This window comes from Tursiops truncatus, chromosome 8, assembly GCF_011762595.2.
Source record: "Tursiops truncatus isolate mTurTru1 chromosome 8, mTurTru1.mat.Y, whole genome shotgun sequence".
In the NCBI taxonomy this organism is placed as follows: Eukaryota; Metazoa; Chordata; class Mammalia; order Artiodactyla; family Delphinidae; genus Tursiops; species Tursiops truncatus.
The window spans coordinates 31,931,244-31,951,043 of record NC_047041.1 but is presented as its reverse complement, the minus strand read 5'-3'; the positions used below and the strand labels follow the sequence as shown (position 1 = coordinate 31,951,043).

The window sequence follows — 19,800 nt, the reverse complement described above, 5'->3', positions numbered from 1 at the left end:
GGGCATCTAACCTACCTTCTGGGAGAAAGTGACATGCTGAAAATGGAAGGATAGCAGGAGTCAGGTGACAGTGTGTTTGGGGAGAGTGTGATGAGGTCAGGTATAGGTAGAGAGCTTTCTCCAGCAGAGGGATCAACTGCCACAGCGTAGGTTTCATTAACAAGGACAATTAATGGATTGGACTCTGGTAGGCATTGTTCTGAAAATCACTGGTAACTTGAGAAAGTTGTGATCCAGGTGGTAAGTGGGAAGGAATGAGTCTGTGATGGAGACCGTGGTCAAAGAGGAGGCCAGCCTTCAATGTCAGCTTTCGTTCTGTGATAAGAAACAGTGATTCCTCCTCTGATCGAAATGCTACAATGAGGATTTTTTTCCCTAGTGATTCATAACTTTATGTCTTAAGGTGTTTTTGAGTTTGAAGGGCTGAAGCTTTGTCACTATCACTAACTGGAAACCCAAAAAGGACAAGTTCCTGCAGAATACAGAAGAGCCAGGTTAAAGGGGAGCCTGAAAAGAAGAAGAAAGGTGTGATTGATGATTAACGTCATAGATGCTTCTTCTCTTTATAAATGTTCTAAAAGCCATCCCTCTTCAAAGACTGTCACAAACTTCCCCATATAAAGAGAATTTAAATAGATCCAAAGACCCCATAAGCCATCTTCCCCTCCGATGTGGCCAGGCTAAGAGAAACTAATTTTCTTTCCATACTAACCCTTATGCATCTTTATACCAAAGCTCCAGGCAATGTTGACAATGGCAGTGTGATGCCCAAAGAAGTTAGCAAAATGTCAGCAACTTAGAAATAGATTGTGGCTCTCCAAGGAGCTTCAAGAGTCTGCTGCCATATTCACAAAACTTTTTCATAGACTTTCGATCAGCAGTGAACCCTTTAGCCAGCCATGGCCTCTTCAAAACTAACCAGGCTGATGTTTTACTGACAACTACGTAAATTTTTTAAAAATGACATTAAGGGCCATAGCCAAACATATGCTATAATACTAGTAATTTTTAAGATAGATCTTTAGATAATGTGTCCATAGCTTTTATTAAGTAATAAGAGAATGATTTATATATCTATTTTGCTTTCTATAGCTATTGTTTTGTTTCCGATTCCATTTTAAATTGTACCCAAGTTATGCATGTGCGTGTTTACAGACTCTAAAAGCTTGTTACAAAAAACAGCAGTCCCTTATTCTTCACCTTCTCCATATCCTGATCCCCAGAGGAAATACATTTCAACTATTTTAGCTGGTTATTTTATAATTTAAATCCTTACATCCATATAACTTCATAACATTGCTATTTCTTGCTTTTTCAGATTTGGTATTATCTACAGACTTCCCATTATGAAAGTTGAGTATTTAGTTCACTTTCACAATCTCCCACCTTACCTTCACATCCTTCTCTCTCTCTCTCTCATACACACACACACACACACACACACACACACACACATGCTTCATGGTCCCTTATCATTCCAGTATAGTTATATCATAACTTTTGTTAGGTAGCTATTTACATTATGACAATGCAGGTGCTAGCTATAGCTATGACAAGTAGTATATACTATACTGTGGTGTCTTTTCTGGTACAGCTTCCCTGTGTCCTGCAACCCAGTCTTTAAAAATCATCTTTCTGTATTCATATGCTTAATGTTCTACGTATTTATGAAATTCAACAAAATTAATCTCCTTCAGTATAAATCTTCTTTTAATACATTCAACATACTATGTGTTTTTTTTCAATTTTAGCTTCTTGAAGAATCTCCCTGTCACCTTCTGATCTGCTCATCTGGACCAGTTGCTATCACCAGTTGGTGAATATTTGTTGTCTTTGAATCTTCCTTTTAGCATCATTCCAAGGATTCTGTTTGCTTTGCTCTTGTGTTGGGTTCCTTACTGTCTGTATCCCAGATCTTCCTCTTTTTTAGTTTACTCCCTGGAGGATGGAGTACATCCTCCAGGAGCTGACTGAGAAAGCAGGCATAGGAAATAAATTTCTTGAAATGTTGCATGTCTAAAAATGACTTTGTCTTACCTCCAAACTTGATTGGTAGCTTGGCTGGGTAGAGAATTCTAGGATGACAATAATTTTGAAAGTCTGGTTCTGTTAGATTCTAGTTTTTGTTAGTTGTTATCAAGGAGTATGATTCTAGAAATTCTCTTTCTCTCTGGTGCCCTACAGTTACTTGATCTTTGTTATTGAAGGGAATCTCTTTACCTCTATAGTTCTAGGCACTCAGTAAAACTTTTAATGTGGAAAAACATGTCCTTCTTTTCTGAAGAATATTTTTGATTTATTTCTCTGATAGTTTTGATTCTTGCTTACAGTGTTCCTTGTTTCTGGAACTCCTTTGTTTTGGATGTTGGACATTCTGGAATATCCTTTTACTTTTTTATCTTTTCTCTTCTATTTTCCAATGGTTTATCTTTTTGCATTGTACTCTGAAATATTTCTTCAACTTTATCCTCTAATATCTTTTGAAAATTTTTTTCTGCTATTACATTTTTAATTTTTAAGAACATCTTTTATTCTTCAAATGTTTCTGTTTATAAGATCTTTTCTGCTTTCAAAGACACAGTATCTTATCTAATTCTGGGGACATCAGTGATAAAAACTCTAACACAGATCAGAACACTTCAGAGAATTTATTCCTAAGTCACTTTTCTTATGTTTGTTTTTATATTTTATATTTTTATGTTTGTTTAATACTTTATATTAAAGTTATTCCTCAGGGCTTCCCTGGTGGCGCAGTGGTTGAGAGTCCGCCTGCCGATGCAGGGGACACGGGTTCGTGCCCCAGTCTGGGAAGATCCCACCTGCCGTGGAGCGGCTGAGCCCGTGAGCCATGGCCTCTGAGCCTGCGCGTCCGGAGCCTGTGCTCTGCAACGGGAGAGGCCACAACAGTGAGAGGCCCGTGTATTGCAAAAAAAAAAAAGTTTTTCCTCAAATAACTAGTGATCCTTAGGAGATATTCTTTTCCATTTAAAAAAATAAATATTATTTCTAATGTCTTTACAAAGAGCATGTAATTTTCTCCTACAAGAATCAGCCAGCGTCTAATGTTGATTTTGGCAAAAGGTGACTCTTGACATAGAAGCGAGTTTCTAGAAGAGCAGCATTATTTCTGAGTTAACAGGATGGATGAAGTGAAAGAGATAAGAAGTCACCAAGATTTGTTGCATGAGCAACCATCCATCATTTCCTTCTGAAATTCTGAACCTTCTTCCCTTTTTCAGTCACTTTTCTGACTTCTAATAACCTCGTTAGCCTTTCACTTCCTCTCTTGTCTTCTGTATAAATTACTTTCCATACTTCCTGTTGTAGACAAGAGGAAGTTCAAAGATTAGAGGGAGGGGACGTATCTGTTGAACATGGTTAATGCTTTGAAAATGAAAACCTGTAAAATTAAAGGAGAAAAGAGCTAGGATCAGGGGATTTATAAAAGTGAGATGAAAGTACTGGTAGCACAAGAAAGGTTTTTGTGTAACTAAAAAAAAAGGACACAAAATAATGCCAAATACCAAAAGACGAAGGATCAAGCCTCTTTTTTGTTCTTTTTTTCCCCGTAAGATTGAGAGAAATAATTATACCAGCCTAATTTACAGGATTACTTCTAGGGTCAATTGAAATTATGAATGTGGAAAGCACTTAAATTTGGATTTCATCATTTTTACAGACATAGGAATATGCGTTTATATGAAGAAGAAGGACCCTGACTTTATAATTTTTCAGCTGTCATTCAATTAGAAAACCCACGAAAAGCCAAGGACTGTGATGGTAATTGATATAAGTGGTTTTTGTCTTTTTATAGAAAGAAAAATTATGATTAGCAACTTTACTCATATTTCAATTTTTTTTTGTTGTTTTTTTTTTTTTTTTTTTTTTTTGGTACACGGGCCTCTCACTGTTGTGGCCTCTCCAGTTGTGGAGCACAGGTTCCGGACGCGCAGGCTCAGTGGCCATGGCTCATGGGCCCAGCCGCTCCATGGCATGAGGGATCCTCCCGGACTGGGGCACGAACCCGTGTCCCCTGCATCAGCAGGCGGACTCTCAACCACTGCGCCACCAAGGAAGCCCCTCATATCTCAATTTTTAACCTAGTTTCCAAAGTTTTATTTGTTCATATAACACCTCTAAATTTACATTGAGGTAGAATAAGACTGAGTTGTGACATTTTTTAATTCTAAACTTTTAAAATAATGATTTATGATTTTAATGTTATTAATTTGAATAATGGCAAGTTCTATACTGGCAAGGCACTAATCCTAAGGATATATCCTATTTCCTTCTAAACTATTATGCTTTCATACCTATAACTTCCATCCTTTTGAAGAACAGGAAAGACATTTCCAGGGAAAATGTTTTCTTCAGTTTCAAATCTTTTCCTGTCTCTATCACAAATTTTAATCATTTGCAGTTACATAAATTTCAGATATGTTTTTATTAAAAGGCCTGGATCATCATCATCTCTTTAGCACTCTGTCAATGAGAAAGCCAGATAAAGAATGTTTACAGAGGTGTTTAAGATTGTTTTAGGAAGAAAACTCTTAAATGTACAATGAAGGCAGTACTCCTTGCATGGGTAGTGAGATAAAGGGAAAGTGCTTGCACGTTGACAAAATGCATCCATTACTGTCTCCTTATCATTCCCAACTGCAGTCTAAAGAAGCAACAAAAGGCTTCATGTATAGTATTTTGTCATAAGTGGTGCTGCTTAATCCTTGTTGAAACTCAAAAGCAAAATGTGTAAAACAGCTTTTTAAATGACAAACATTTGAAGCCTTTCAAGAAAGATACTAGATGTTGCCAGATTATAGAATGGATTTTATAAGGCTATATTATAGAATTGTACATTAATTGCAAGTGTAACCTAGAAAAATTGTCTACTAGAAAGAGGAACAATAGCCCAAAGCACTATGTCAACAAAAGACACATTTTCGTTCCAGTTAAAGGGCACACTTTTGCAAAGTGGGCTCTTCTATTTAAGAAAAATATTTATTAAGATTGTTTTCTTCATCCTTTTAGTTATATTTAGCATGGCTGAATGTTCAGTAACCTACATATTCATGACTGTATTTTTGTAATTTGCTTTATCACAGTACATAAATACCAGTTCTAGGAAGAATGTATCTAGCCACTGCCCCCATGGTACTCAAATATTGATTAGGTCATGAAAACAAGTTTTTACATACCTCATTTTCCTTATTCTTTTTGCTGGCAGAATAGTGCCTGTTGCCCCAGATAGTGAGAGGTGGAATAATCCATCTCTACTGAAAGTGCCAGCAATGTGAATTAGCTTTTGAGTCAAATGGACTGTGTGCTTGAGGCCAGAGCATGTGCAGTAATTTCCTCTACATCCTGTTCAAATATGATGCACTTTTATCAAATAGAACTGCTCCTATACAAACTAAGCTCTATATTAAGTATCCAGCTTCACTTTTATTTTTTGCTTCAAAAATCCTTGAAATATTTAAATAAAGCACAATTCTACTAAAGCAGAAGTGTTGAAACATAAATGGCATGTAACTATTCCAGGCAGCATGGAAGAGCCACAGGAGTAGACTTTTAGATGTATCCTAGGAAGGTGAAAATTAAGAAAATTCTAGAATGTATATTTTATTACATGCACAATTATCCATGGGAAAAATTACATGCACAATTATCCATGGGAAAAATTAGACGTAGATATTTAGAGATTAACAACAAACACAACTAGCAATTTTGCATACTACTTTAGGAGGATAAATGATAAAAGTAATTTTATTCTAATTTTATAACAATGAGATTGTTTTTACTCTACTTAATCTCTAGCCACACATTCCTGGTCCTTCCTCTGGGGTTGAGGGAGCAATACACAATCAGAGTGGTTTTCCTTTTTCCCACGAGAGCAAGGACTACTTTGTCTTATTCACCACTGGATTCCCAGCACTTAGTAGAAAGGCACACTGCAAGTGCTCTGTACATAACTTCAAATGCATGAGTCCCTCTTGTCAAAGGAATAAAAATCAAAGACTGGGCTTCCCTGGTGGCACAGTGGTTGAGAGTCCGCCTGCCAATGCAAGGGACACGGGTTCATGCCCCGGTCTGGGAAAATCCCACATGCCACGGAGCGGCTGGGCCCGTGAGCCATGGCCTCTGAGCCTGCGCGTCCGGAGCCTGTGCTCTGCAACGGGAAAGGCCACAACAGTGAGAGGCCCACATACCGCAAAAAAAAAAAAAAAAAAAAACAAAGCCTGTTTGCCCTCTATTAAGCCAATAGCAAATCACAACGACATACAACCCTACAAAAAAAAAAAAAAAAGGAACACAACATGAAGGTTTAACCACAATGTGTCCTGGAGTACATATAATAGTTTGCATTCATTTCAAATAAGCATCAAGCTCAATAGCGAATGAAGAAAATTGAAAGGCATATTTTTTAAATGGCATCCTTGTGACTTGTCTTTGATCCAGAAGTGGAGATTTTCTTGTCCTTAAAGGTAAAACTAATATTCTCTCACCTCTATTGCTCTGTCTATCCTTGACACTGCGCATAGAGCATAACCACCCACCTTCACACCCATCTTCACAATGCATTACCAAATCCCTTTAACCTCCAGATATTTTTCAAAGTAACAGTTCTTTATTTCGATTCAGTTAGCTTCGATTTTCCCCATGGACTCCCCTCATTTCATCAAATACTAACGTTCTATTTGATCAGTCACACTACATAACAACACTGCCTTATTACTTTGAGAAGCAAAATGATAGAAACCTGAACTGTCTGTCGCTTTCAGTTGGGAACCAGCAAAAGTGTGACTGAAAAATGTCTTGTGCATGTTATATATTTTTGTTTGTTTATTTTTATCACCAGTTGGCATCTCACTTGTACAAAGTAGAAACCAAACTATATGAGAAAATGAAAACATGAGTAAATAATGGAACAGTTATAGAAACTTTACTTTTTGTAAAACAACTAAGTCTGAAATGTCATTGTTTCTTTTCAGCCTTCAGCTTGTGGTTTATTTCATGTGTCATGTCATCCTTCTTTGAAATGCTCTTTTGTAGATCTCTGGGCACATGCATTTATTTTGATCTATTTTGACAGAGTACTCTTGGAAATATAAAAAAGTTTATGTCTAATACAAGCAAGATATACCCCAATTATCTCATCAAAGAAACAGGTTTAAACCTTTTGCTTCTATTATCAACAGCCATCATAGTCCTGTGTATTATACAAGCATATTATCCTGTTCAACAATAACTTCTGTATAAGACAGATTCCAGGCAGAAAAAAGACAAAATACCTAAATTAGGCAATCTGACAACTTTAATGAAGAGACTCTAGGAATGTGTTGGCAGAAGTTTGTGAAATCCAGCATGGTGCCCTACAGTACCCGGTCTAGGACAGTGTAGGCTTCAGCCTGAAGGGGCAAAAGGAAGAAGAAGTTACAAGCAGTTAAACAGGGTAACTGTAAGGCAAGGGCCACTTGACAGCATTTCTGACCTTTGGTTGAGGGTAACAGCCAACTCACCAGGAGAGAGCCAGTGGAATTGATACCCTGACCTCACTCTCCTGCCCTCTGATATGATGGAGGGGCTCTCCCATGGGCTGTACCCAACCCAAGGGCTGGGGACAAAGGAGCCCACTGATACCGTCTACACAGTCTGCATTGATGCCAACCTGCCAGGCAGAGGAGAGTGTGCAAAGGGTGGAGAGTGGACCATGAGAGCGAAGCCAACAACACCCAACACATACTCTCTAGGTGAATTTGACTTTGCCATGATTATATCCTTCAGAAATCACTGACGAAAACATATGCATAGAGAAAATGATGTGTTTAATCTTTTATTATGAGTCACTGATGCATCATCAGTTCTCACCTTTCTGAGCTTAATTTTCCCTCTATAATCTATCTGTCAGGAAAGATACCCACATTCAATTTCAGGCAGTCCATTATTTTAAAAAATGAGCCTTTAACCAAGAATCATCCATCCAATTTAGGCTTAGGAGGAACAACTCTGATTCTGAGGATGAGAAAATGGGTAATGTGATATAGAAACATTCAGAATTGTTTAGATTGTGTGTTCAGCACAGGCTGAAGCTGCTGACTGCTGGAGATAACAGTGCTAGACTGCAATAATAGATCTGGAACATGCTCTCAATCTCTACCTCCAGGGCTAGATCCAACCACTCATAATGTGGGTTTAAGTCTATATGCACCTGGAATGTATAAGAGAGTACAACTATAGAGAAAGATGACTAAAGGATGCAGCACATAGTTTAATTTATTTAGAAAACAAAATTATGGAATGCCTTTCTTTGCTGCTGATTCAGCACAATTTTAGATACCACTATCGCACCTCACATCCACCATCAGTATCTTAACAGATCACTCACTCATCAGTTCAAATATTTGCACTTCCAGGCACTATGCTAGGCACATGGGGGACACAGCAAGGAAAGACACTTAAGGCATGGCAGAAAAAAGAGAAAAGTAAACAGAAGATTAGAGGGTGATGCATGTTATTAAAGAAAAGGTATGATGTGCCATATAAATGAATAACAAGGAGTTTTCAACTCAACCTGTTGGTCAGGGAAAGCCTTCTGAAGACATTTCCCTTCTTGTAAGAAAGAAGGAAAAGTTAGCAGAAGGGATGGAAGAGGAGAAAAACACTCCAGGCAAAGAGAACCATACTTGTTTGTATAAGTCAGTAGTCTAGAGAAAATGGAAAGATGTCCATTATGGTGGGAATGTACAGGAGTTCCCTCCCCCAAGGGACTTCTTATTCCCGGCTCAGGTTAACTGAAAATTGAGGGCTCAGGGTTTAGAAGCTGAGGTCTGGGTTCCATTGTTGACCTCAGTTCAACACATAGCATTTATACCTTAGGGCAGAAAGGTGAAAATTTAGGTAACTCCCAACCAGCTAAGGATTCCATTTTAGGAGATTCAAGCTTCAGAACTCAACTATTGGGTCTCCAGCTCAAGGGGTTTTGTTCTGAGGCATTTGGAGCTTACATAATTCAAGTTCACAAGTTTAGGAAAATTAAGAACAAATTTATGGTTCCTGAGAACTGAGTCTTTAGGGATCTGGACTTGAGGCAACTCTGGGGAGCTATGCCAAATACTGGGAAGAACATTGCTTTGAAGAAAGAAGAACTTTGTTGGGAATCTGGACTCTGTCATTTACTAGCTATATCATCTCTCTGAGCATCAGATTCCTTAGCTATTAAATGGGTGGATGGGGGGTGGGGAATAGTAGTTACTTTGCAGGGTTACTATGAAATTGGTGACTCATGACATTCAGCTTAAGGCAGTTCGACGCCTCATCTCTTATGGACTTCAAACCCTTCTTAACTATAATTGTTCAAAGCTTTCCAGTTTGAAGATGTTCTGTTTAATAAACAAGGTGGAAGGTAAGCAGTCATTAAATGGCTTTCCTTTCCCCAATGCAATCTCTTAAATTTGTACCATGTGCCTAAAATAACAGATTGACCGTTCCTTGTTTTTCTCCTTGCTCTGTATGTAAACATGGCTAACAAGCCATTTTCATTGCCTGAGTTTTTTTTTTGTTTAATCTTTAAAATATTCTGTACTTCATTCTTGCTCACACTGTTCTTAAACTATGTTCTATTCTTTTATCTTCATCCCTTGATTGTGTATTTCCCTTACCCTTCTCGTATACATGAGCTCTTTTTTTTTTTTTTAAGATTTTTTTGATGTGGACCATTTTTAAAGTCTTTATTGAATTCGTACAATATTGCTTCTGTTTTACGTTTTGGTTTTTTGGCTGTGAGGCATATGGGATCTTAGTTCCCCAACCAGGGATCGAACCCTCACCCTCTGCATTGGAAGGTGAAGTCTTAACCACTGGGCTGCCAGGGAAGTCCCCCTTACATGTGCTCTTAAAACCCAAATCCGTCTTCAATTTCTAGTGCCAAGCACAAGCCAGGCACAAAATGTCTATGAATCTACAAGTGAATGAATAAGTAATAGAAAGAAAAAAGGATGAAAAGAAAAATTAATGGAGAGCATTCTGTTTTGTCACATTTTTAGGAGTTTCCCAACCCATTTTATTCCATATCAAGAACTTATGTTTTACTATACAATTAGAATATCATTTATCATCAATGATCAAATGTATAACAACCATACTACACAAGCTTCCTGTGCTGTCAGAGAGTCAAATTTTGAAAAGTGTATCCTTTATTTACCAAGTAAGGGTGACTCTTCATAATGTCCCTGCATTATTCAGGCAGTTGAGGGGAAGGTAGACAGACTACTCTGTAGGTGTAACCACATCTGCTTCACTTCCTACAAAATGACAGTGTATTCATTTAGGATTTCTCCTACCCAGAAGGATGTAATCTAATTAACAACACATCAGGTTTTAGCTCATGAATCTGTGGGATAAAATAATTTTATGTCTGAATATTAGAATGGTCACAAGGCTAAATCAACCAATTTTTATATACTCACTTGATACAGCTAAGATCTTCCAATAATCCACAATGCTCTCTTTTAAATAGGCTGGTTCCTTTGAAATATAGGGCAAAGTGTTAGAAATCATCATAAATAGTAAATGTTGCCTCAATGACTTTCAAAACTAATCTATATAACTTTGTCCTTTATACCATTCCTAGTACAGCAACGTCAGACTTTGTAAAGCTACACATTTTTTTCCTCATCCTGTGACCAAATTAGTAAATTTTCATCAAATGCTTCAGATTCACAGTGGTTTAAAGCACAAATGCTTGAGTAACCCAACATGGATTCAGGTTCTGATGTGCCCATTTTTTGACTCCCTGGCTTCCTCCAAAATAAGGATAATAATGACCCTATTTCACAGAATTTGTGGGAGGATTATAATAATGTATGTATTTTATTTGGAAATATCAGTTATAGCCCTTGCATAATACTAAGTGCTCTGCAAGTCTTAAGGAAGCTTAACAATCTTATGTAGTTTGTACTTATTATTCTCATTGAGGTAAAGATAATGTAAAGCGTTTACTACTTGATAATAATAAGTGCTCAATAAATAGTCTTAATTTTTATTACTATTCTACTGTATTTTAAAATAATTTTTACTTGTAATAAATTCAAATATACTTGTCCACCCTCAGTGAGAATGAAACATGGCAACTTGCTAGAGTTTGATTTTGAGCATGCCAATTGTGTCAAGTAAAGTTGTAAGTTCACTATATAGTTACTATAATTTTTCTAGCTTTATAAATAAAATTTTATAAAATTTATATAAATAAAATTAAAACACATGTGCAATGTTGGTAGGAATGTAAATTGGTGCAGCTGCTATGGAAAACAGTATGGAAGTTCCTCAAAAAATTAAAAATAGAACTACCATATGATTCAGTAATCCCATTTGGGTATGTATTCAAAGAAAATGAAATCACTATTTCAAAAAGATACCTGCGTCCCCCCATGTTCATTGCAACATTATTTACAACAGCCAAGACATGGGAACAACTTTAGTATCCATAGATGGATGAATGGATAAATAAAATGTGATGTATATATATACAATGAAACATTATTCAGCTGTTAAAAAAAAAAGGAAACCCTGCTATTTGCAAAAACATGGGTGGGCACCAAGGGCATTATGCTAAGTAAAATAAGTCAGACAGAGAAAAAAAAAAAAACACTGTACAATCTCACTTATATGTGGCATCTAAACAAAGCACAACAAAACAACAAAAAACCTGAACTCATAGACACAGAGAACAGATGGGTGGTTGCCAGAGGCAGCGGGTAGGGAGTGGGGTCAAAATGGGTGAAGGGCGCCAAAGGTACAAACTACCAGTTATAAGATAATTGAAAGTTGCTAAGGGAGTGGATCTTGAGAGTCATCATCGGGCTTCCCTGGTGGCGCAGTGGTTGAGAGTCTGCCTGCCCATGCAGGGGACACGGGTTCAGTGCCCCGGTCCGGGAAGATCCCACATGCCGCGGAGTGGCTGGGCCCGTGAGCCATGGCCACTGAGCCTGTGCATCCGGAGCCTGTGCTCCTCAACGGGACAGGCCACAACAGTGAGGCCCACGTACCGCAAAAAAAATATCATCACAAGAAAAAAATATCTGTAACTATATGTGGTGATGGATGTTAACTAAACTTATTGTGGTGATTATTTTGCAATACATACGAATGTAAAATCATTAAGTTGTACAGCTAAAATTAATACAATGTTATGTCAATTATCTCTCAAAAAAAACAAAATAATATAAATACAATTATTGGAAAAACACTTATGAACATATATTTTATATTAATTTGACTAGAACTGGGAGGATGAGAACCGACAACTACTGGGGTTTATTATGTGTCAGTCACTTTATAGATGTTATTTTATTTAATTTTCACTGCAGTTGGTAAAGTTGGCTTTGTTACTTCCACTTTACACATGAAGAAATGTTCGGTGATCAGTAGGGATCAGAAATGGTATGCATAGGGAAAAGTGTTGTTTCTGTTGTTGTTATATTTTTAATACAGCTGAAAAAAAAAAGCTAAGACTGAATACATTAAGAAAATGTTTATGAATTCTCTACAGTACCTAGAACTAGTTATGATCTATAGAACACTCCTTGAGTTCATACTAGTAACAAATAGTAAAGCAAGATTGTAAACTTAGCTTTGCAGATATTGTATCTCATTTTTTAAATCTTATTTTTATTACTGTGAAACATACATGCTGAAAAGAGCTACGATTTAAGTTTAGTAATAAAATTAACACCATTTACCAACCCTGCCCCCCATCTGTCCTCTAAGAATTAGATCACTGATAACTTTGGAAACCTCTGTGTGCCCATTTTGAATTAGTACTATCTCCCCCTGAACTCCAACAAGTGACCGCTACACCACCACCTAGCTTTTGGGTTAAACGTCCTCAACTTTATTGCTATAGCTTTTCCATCTTTATATGCCCTAAATAATATAGATCAGTTTGGAAAAATTAAGTACTTAGCACAAACCTGGAAGAATAAGGAAAAGGAAATATTGCCACTGTTACACTATTGGGGGAAGGCTCCTATGATATGACAAGAAGAGCAGAGTCTGTGGTTCACTGTCTGGCTCCAGCTTCCCTGACAGTTGACAAGGGCCCCTGTAGGTTAGGCAGTGGTGGATCGCCTGGAGTCCTAGGAAACACGGGGCTCACCAGAGCTGCAGCATCTGGCCAGACATCTGGCAAGGCATCTGGCCAGCCTTCTGCTGCTCGTGACAATACTACAGTTATTCTGTAGGAGTAGGTCAAGGCAAATCACCTCAGAGAGGAGAGGGGCTTGCCCTTTTCCTACTTATTCCATAAGTCCTCTAGATGTAGGTTATCAGCCAAGTCTTCACTTCATCTCTGCTTTTGTCTGTATCTTTAAAAACCAATTTCACAAGAACAAAACACTGAATTACACTGGAAGTTACGTAGCGAAACTAGCTGTACTAGATGTAAAGCTACTAGTTATGCTGAGCCAAGGATGGAATGTGTCTATCTCCATTTTCAGCTATATTCAACTTTTAGAGGCATGGTCAATGAGCTTCTAGTTAAAATGGGACTTTCAAGACAACTTGAGCTATAAAAGTTATATGACTTCTCTAAAGTAAGGGGAAAAGGAAAAAACAAACTCAGTGAAACCAGTAAAGTAATTGCTTTGATACAACACAAAGCAAACCTAGCTGACTAACTTCTGGAGGCTTTGGTATCACGTGAACAAAAAATAAGGGTCTACGATTCTACAGAGAAGTTATTCTTAACTTACAATTCTTCTTTTATGGTAATAATGAGCTTCAGTTTCTATAGTTATAACTCAAACCATTTTTTATTAACTGCATTATATTGCTCTGCTAGAACGTTTATAATTGAGAATCCTGCCCAAGGGTTACAGTCTCTCTAAGCATCCTATTCTATGATTATTATTGCCATCAGTCACTTAGTGAATGTAAGTTACTTAAATGTCTGAATGTATGGGATACATTTCTGCATCACTTTCACTTCACCTACCAAGGCAATAATAGTAGGATCACAGACTGAAAGTATCAGAACAGCACTTAGAAATTGTCTTTTTCAACTTTCTTACTTTTCACGTATCTGCCTTAAATTTTTCTATAAGAGGGAATATATATAAATTATTTTAAAAAATTATATAGTTACCTTCTATATGAGAAAATTGAGGCCCAAAGTAACTTGCCCAATGTTAAATAGCTTCTTATAACCCTGAACTGTTGACTCATTTTCACTCCAAGATGCTATTACCTTAAAATAAATTAGTTATTTAAAGGAAATTAGTTTCTGGTCCTGTTAAGAGGAACTTTCTTATGATAAAGATCAAATTTAACAAACAACTATTGTTCCTCAGATATTTCCATAGCTGGTGCTAAATTTATTCCCATATAGATTGTGGCCAGGTCAAAGCAGGAAAGGCCAAAGAGTTGGCTGAGTCTATAATCTTCATTTCTTCGCTGAAGCCCAGAGTAGTAATAAAATCCATGAGTAAATTCACTCATTGATGTTACTGTGGCACTGAGCCAACTGGGTCACTCCAATGTTTACCACCAATTCAACTCAGAGAAAAGCATCAGTTTTCCTCTCTGGTCTTCTATTTTCTTGCTTTTAAAGCAATCTCTAAGGACCATTACAGTTAATACTAATTTGATTCTCTTTATTTTAAATAAGTCGAATATTTATCTTCATTTTCAACAGCTTTGAGGATACAGACTAAGCAGAATAACCTGAAATCAGGTGAAAACTGAGGGAAAACATTCAACAATATGATGTTTTCTCCCAAACTGCTTCTCTTATCTTGGTCCCCATCTCAGTTAATGGCACTCCAATCTTCTAGTTACTCAAGAAAAAAAAAATCCCGGTGTTATGCTCCCATCCTAGCCCAGGCCTTTTCGTCTAGATTATTGCTATAGTTTCGATCCTGCTTCCGTGCCTCTTTGCAATCACCACCATCCAAGAAAGACTATTCTTACCACATAGCAAAGTAATACTTTTAAAATGTTAGTTAGATTGTATCACCTCTCATCTCAAAACCCTACAAAGGCTCCCTGTCTCAAAACAAAAGCAGAGTCCTTACCATGACCTATAAGGAAGGCCCAGCACAATCTGACTTTGTATTGGTTCTCCGTATCCACCCTGTATTGGAACCCAACCCCACTCAATCCTTTTTCTGCAGCCACACTGACCTCCTTGTTCTTCCTTTATGTACCAAGTGTGCTGGCGCTTTTGCACTTCTACCCTCTGCCTGGAAACTCTGCCCCTGGTATCTGAGTACACACCCCCAGTTTCTTCAGGTCTTCACCTTCTCATTGAGGCCTTACCTGGCTACTATTTAAAGGTAAAATCCTAATCTCTAACATTCCCTGCTTTTTTTCATCTTACCACATATCACAACATCTATGTTTTAATTATTTATCTTGTTTACTGTCTGCCTCTCTCACAAGAATGTAGATTCTATAAAGGTATAGGGTCTTTTTCCTAATGTATTCTCAATGCACCTAGTAAATTCTCAGTAGATGTCTGCTGAATGGATGAAAGCATGAGTAGATATAACCTGGATTGACTGCCTATAAGAAATTGTTTGGTGTAGCTTCAGTGACAGCATTATATAGAAGGGTTTTTTTTTTTTAGGAAATCAATGCAATCTATAAAGCTCTAGCAGATTAGAAACAAAAAAGATAGAAAACACAAATTATCAATGTCAAGAATGAAAAACATGACATCATTACAGATTCTACAGATTTAAAAGGATAATAGGAGACTATTATGAACTACCTTATGCCTATAAATTTGACAACCTGGAATAGCAAAGGATTTTAGATATGACACCAAAATAATGATATATGAATTTTAAAAAAATGGTAAACTAGTCTTCATCAAGATGAAGAACTTTCACTTTTTGAAAGACAATGTTAAGAGAATTAAAAGGAAAGCCACTGACTGGGAGAAAATGCTTGCAAATTACCTACCTAATAAAGGACTTGCATCCAGAATATATAAAGAACTTTCAAAATTCAATAATAAAAATTCAATTAAAAAGGCAAGAAAGAATCCAATAAAACAAAGAACCCACTTAAAAATAAGCAAAGATTTGACAGATTTGAAATCATCAAAAAATAAATATCAATGACAAATAAGCATAGGAAAAAATGCTCAATATTATTAGCCATTAAAGGAATGCAAAGGATAACCTTTATAAGATACAATTGCATATGTATTAGGATGGCTAAAATTAAAGAGAATGATCATACCATGTTTTGGTAAGGATGCAGGACAACTGGAACTATTTTCTGTTCCTTTTTTTTGTTGTACAAGATTCCTAGTTCAATTGCACCCTCTCTGTCAGTATTTCAAAGCTCAGATAGGTTAGTGGATTGATGCTATTTTGGTGGTGGGAGATGAGATTGTATATCCTCCAAATTTCTGGTTATCTATTGTCTTCCAGGACAGACAATAGATAACCAGAAATTTGAAGTGAAGCTTCTTTTTCACTTCTTTTATCTTTCACTACCTAATAACCAAAGGGGGCTTTTCACATCATTTTTACCTTTCCCGCAGATGGTACACATTTTGAAGAATGCTCTTTGAAACCATACATTCCCTATAGTCCTTTACCTATAGTTCAGGCTCTGATCTACCAGGGTACTTTTTTAGTATTTTTCAGACTTAGGGTCGGCTTAGTATTTCTGACAGTAGTTATAGATCAATGAGAGAGTATTCACTAGCCTTCTTCTTCTCTCTTCCCTGTAGTTTTTCTTGGTCTGTCCTTGCTTGCACCAAAGCAAGCCAGGGTAGAGGAGGAGAGTCAGGAAGATGAGATCTCGCACTAGGATTTAGTAGGTTTTTTTCCTTTTTCTTATTACTGTTATTTTGAAGTTTGATCATTCTCTGTTTTCAAGTTATACCATGGGCATGGTTTCTGTGAAATTTTATTTACCCTTTCTTGTTCCTTACTGTTTGTAAGATATATTAGAAGACTAGAAGCTAGGCAGTGGCCCTTGTCTTCCATTACCTGGAATTTTCTGTTCTTTTGTCTTTATTCTGAAATATTTTAAATCAACAGTACCAGAAATAAACATAGATTCCACTAATCTTTGGAGACTAACTCTGTGATAAAACCAATTTCAATCTTCAGTAGAGAGTAGAAAATCAAACGTTCCATATTTCCCCTTAGGTTAGACAGTTGTTCACTTCACAAATACTTATCTCTGGCTGAAATTGAAACAGAACAAATTGAAAAAGACCATACCTATTCATTTGACATAAAAATGTATCTAATCACTACTTGAATACTCTGCTCTGCTTGCAATGATTATTTGTCATGTATATATAAATAGAAAAAAAAAGTTGTTTAAAATTTTTCTGATTATTAAAAGATTAAAAGTGGATACAGTGATTCCACATGAAATTTTCTGCCCCTCCCATGTCAAAATTTGAGGAAAACATTCTTTCCTCTCTCACTTCTGTGCCCCTGTATTCCTTTGTGGTTCTAAAATTATAATGGCTAATTTGGAAGCTATCTCTCTAAGCTAGACAGGCTCTGTCCTTGCCAAAGTCAACGTGAGATTACTCAGTGATAGCCAGCTGCCTGCCTCCAATTGGTTCATTAGCACTTCTCCAATCTAAAAGTAGACTCTCATTTGTATTACTTTTTATCTTTACTGTAGTCTTACTTTTACAAATTTGGGACTGTGGGCTCGTCAAGGGACTCAGGTGAATTTACCAAGAGATGGGAACTTCAGTGTCTGCCAGACCTTTTTTTATCCTTTAGATCTGAATATATTTAAGTCAAAAAGTAATTCTACCATATTGTAAGAGCTTTGATTTCAAGACTGGGTCTTTCATTTCAATATTTCCCATTTCCCAAAACAGTGAGTAGCAAGAAGTATGATATGTGAGTATAGTGTTATAAATATGACCTTTATAAAATACAGCAAAATTTGATAACAATGGTTATCTATGGGTGGGTGGTAGAATTTCCTATAGTTCACTTGCAATATTTTTTAAATTTTTTATTTGTTAATAGCAGATTCATAACTATAATCACATTTTTGCCTGATTATTATTTATTTATTTTTTTAATAAAAATTGATTATACTGAAGGTTTACAATATGATGATTTGATATATGTATACATAGCAAAATCATTACTACAGTCAAGCTAATTAACATATCCATTTATTCACATAGTTACCTTTTTTGTGAGGGTAAGGGACCTGAAATTACTCTCTTAGCAAATTTTCCATATTCAATACAGAATTATTAACTATAATTATCATGCTGTATATGAGATGTCTAGCCTGTTCATCTTACATAACTGTAACTTTGTACCTTTTGACCAACATCTCCCCATTTCTCCCCGCTCCCTGTCCCTGGTAACCTCCATTTTACTCTATGCCTCTGTGTATTCAACTTTGTTAGATTCCACATATGAAGTGACATCAGCCTGAAATACTTTTTAAATAATTTCTTTTTCTTTGATTTAAAATGAACACACCTGCTTCATTCACTTTCCAATTATTGCTCACTTTCTATCCCTTAGAAATATAAAGTAAAAGTCTAGTGCCCAATTTTGTTAGCCACTCACTTTATATAACCATGAAAGAAACAATTAAACAAAATGAAATTAAACATCTCAAAGTAATAACATTTTTGGAACAAAGACATAATGGTCATTAGTCTGGAAAAGTAGTGGAAAGGCAATGTGGTAGAGCATTTCGGCTTTGGAGTCAGATGGAATTTGACTTGCATCCCAGGTTTGTGACCTATTAAATGTGTGATCCTGAATTGGTAACTTAATCCCTTTTAGCTTCAGTTTCACCAGGGGAGTAAGAATACCAACATTGCAGGGGTTTTTTAGTAAGTAGGAAAAAAATTTAAATAATCCACAGCAAAGATGCTTAGTCTTAGAATTTTTAGGATTTGATGATTGATTAAATGGAAAGGACAAGATAAAGGGAAGAGAGAAGGATGACACTAATATTTCTGGTTTGGATGAATACATCTGAGCTGAAACCTAAACAACGAGAATGAATTAGCCAGGTACAGGTGCAGTAAGGGAGAAGAGAATGTTCTAGAAAGAGGAAGTACATGCACAAGGGGCAGATGATGAGCATGCACATAACATGACCTTGGAACTCAAGGTAGTTTAGTTACACTTGAGGGTCAAGTGTAACAGGATAGCTAGAGATTAGGATGGAAGGAAAATGGCATCCCAACCAAGAAAGACTTTTTGAGACATAATGCTGTGTTTGGACTTAATCCCAAGGGTGATGTGGAGACACTGAAAGCTTCTAAATTAGATTTAGAGTGGACAGAAGCAAGGGACAGGAGGCAGGATGACCAGTTAGGAGACTATGGCTAAAAGTTGGGTGTAAGACAATGGTGACCTAAAGTAAGGTAGCAGGAATGGGGACTAAGGAACACATCAGGAAAGCCTTTCCTGATCCCCTAGGATAGGAGCAGCTACTTCTCTTCTGTGCTCCATAGCCCTTTGTGCTCACTACCTACATTGTAGGGTGCTTATCACAATGTATTTTCATCACACAGTAGAATGTAAGTTCCAAGAGGACAAGAACCATTTTTTCCCCAGGCCCTCATACAATTTCTGGGACGTGGAGAGTGTTTAATATATATCAATATTAATGAAAAAGCGTAAATATGAATCTCTCTTCCTCCCATTCTGCAGCTTTCCTTTGAACAATGACTACTCATGGGGATAATGCAGACACCTCTAAATAATGGAATTGTTTCCTCCAATGGAGAGAGGACCACTATCATCCCCATAAAAGTTTTGAGTGCTAACTTCCATG

At 36.7% G+C, this 19,800-nt stretch overlaps 1 protein-coding gene across 7 annotated transcripts in view; it reads right to left on the bottom strand.

The window, feature by feature from the left end:
- TRPC6 (transient receptor potential cation channel subfamily C member 6) overlaps positions 1-19,800 on the bottom strand; it is a 116,690-nt gene that overhangs the window by 50,317 nt on the left and 46,573 nt on the right. Inside the window, exons 2-3 of one of the 7 annotated variants that reach the window (XM_073808276.1) lie at positions 10,464-10,521; positions 7,290-7,406 (exon numbers count right to left, since the gene is read on the bottom strand). The exons of 5 other annotated variants lie outside the window; for them this stretch is intronic. The gene's annotated coding sequence lies outside the window, so the exon portion shown is untranslated. The remainder of the gene's footprint in view (positions 1-7,289; positions 7,407-10,463; positions 10,522-19,800) is intronic. One more of the 7 variants, XM_073808275.1, reaches the window with a different exon arrangement.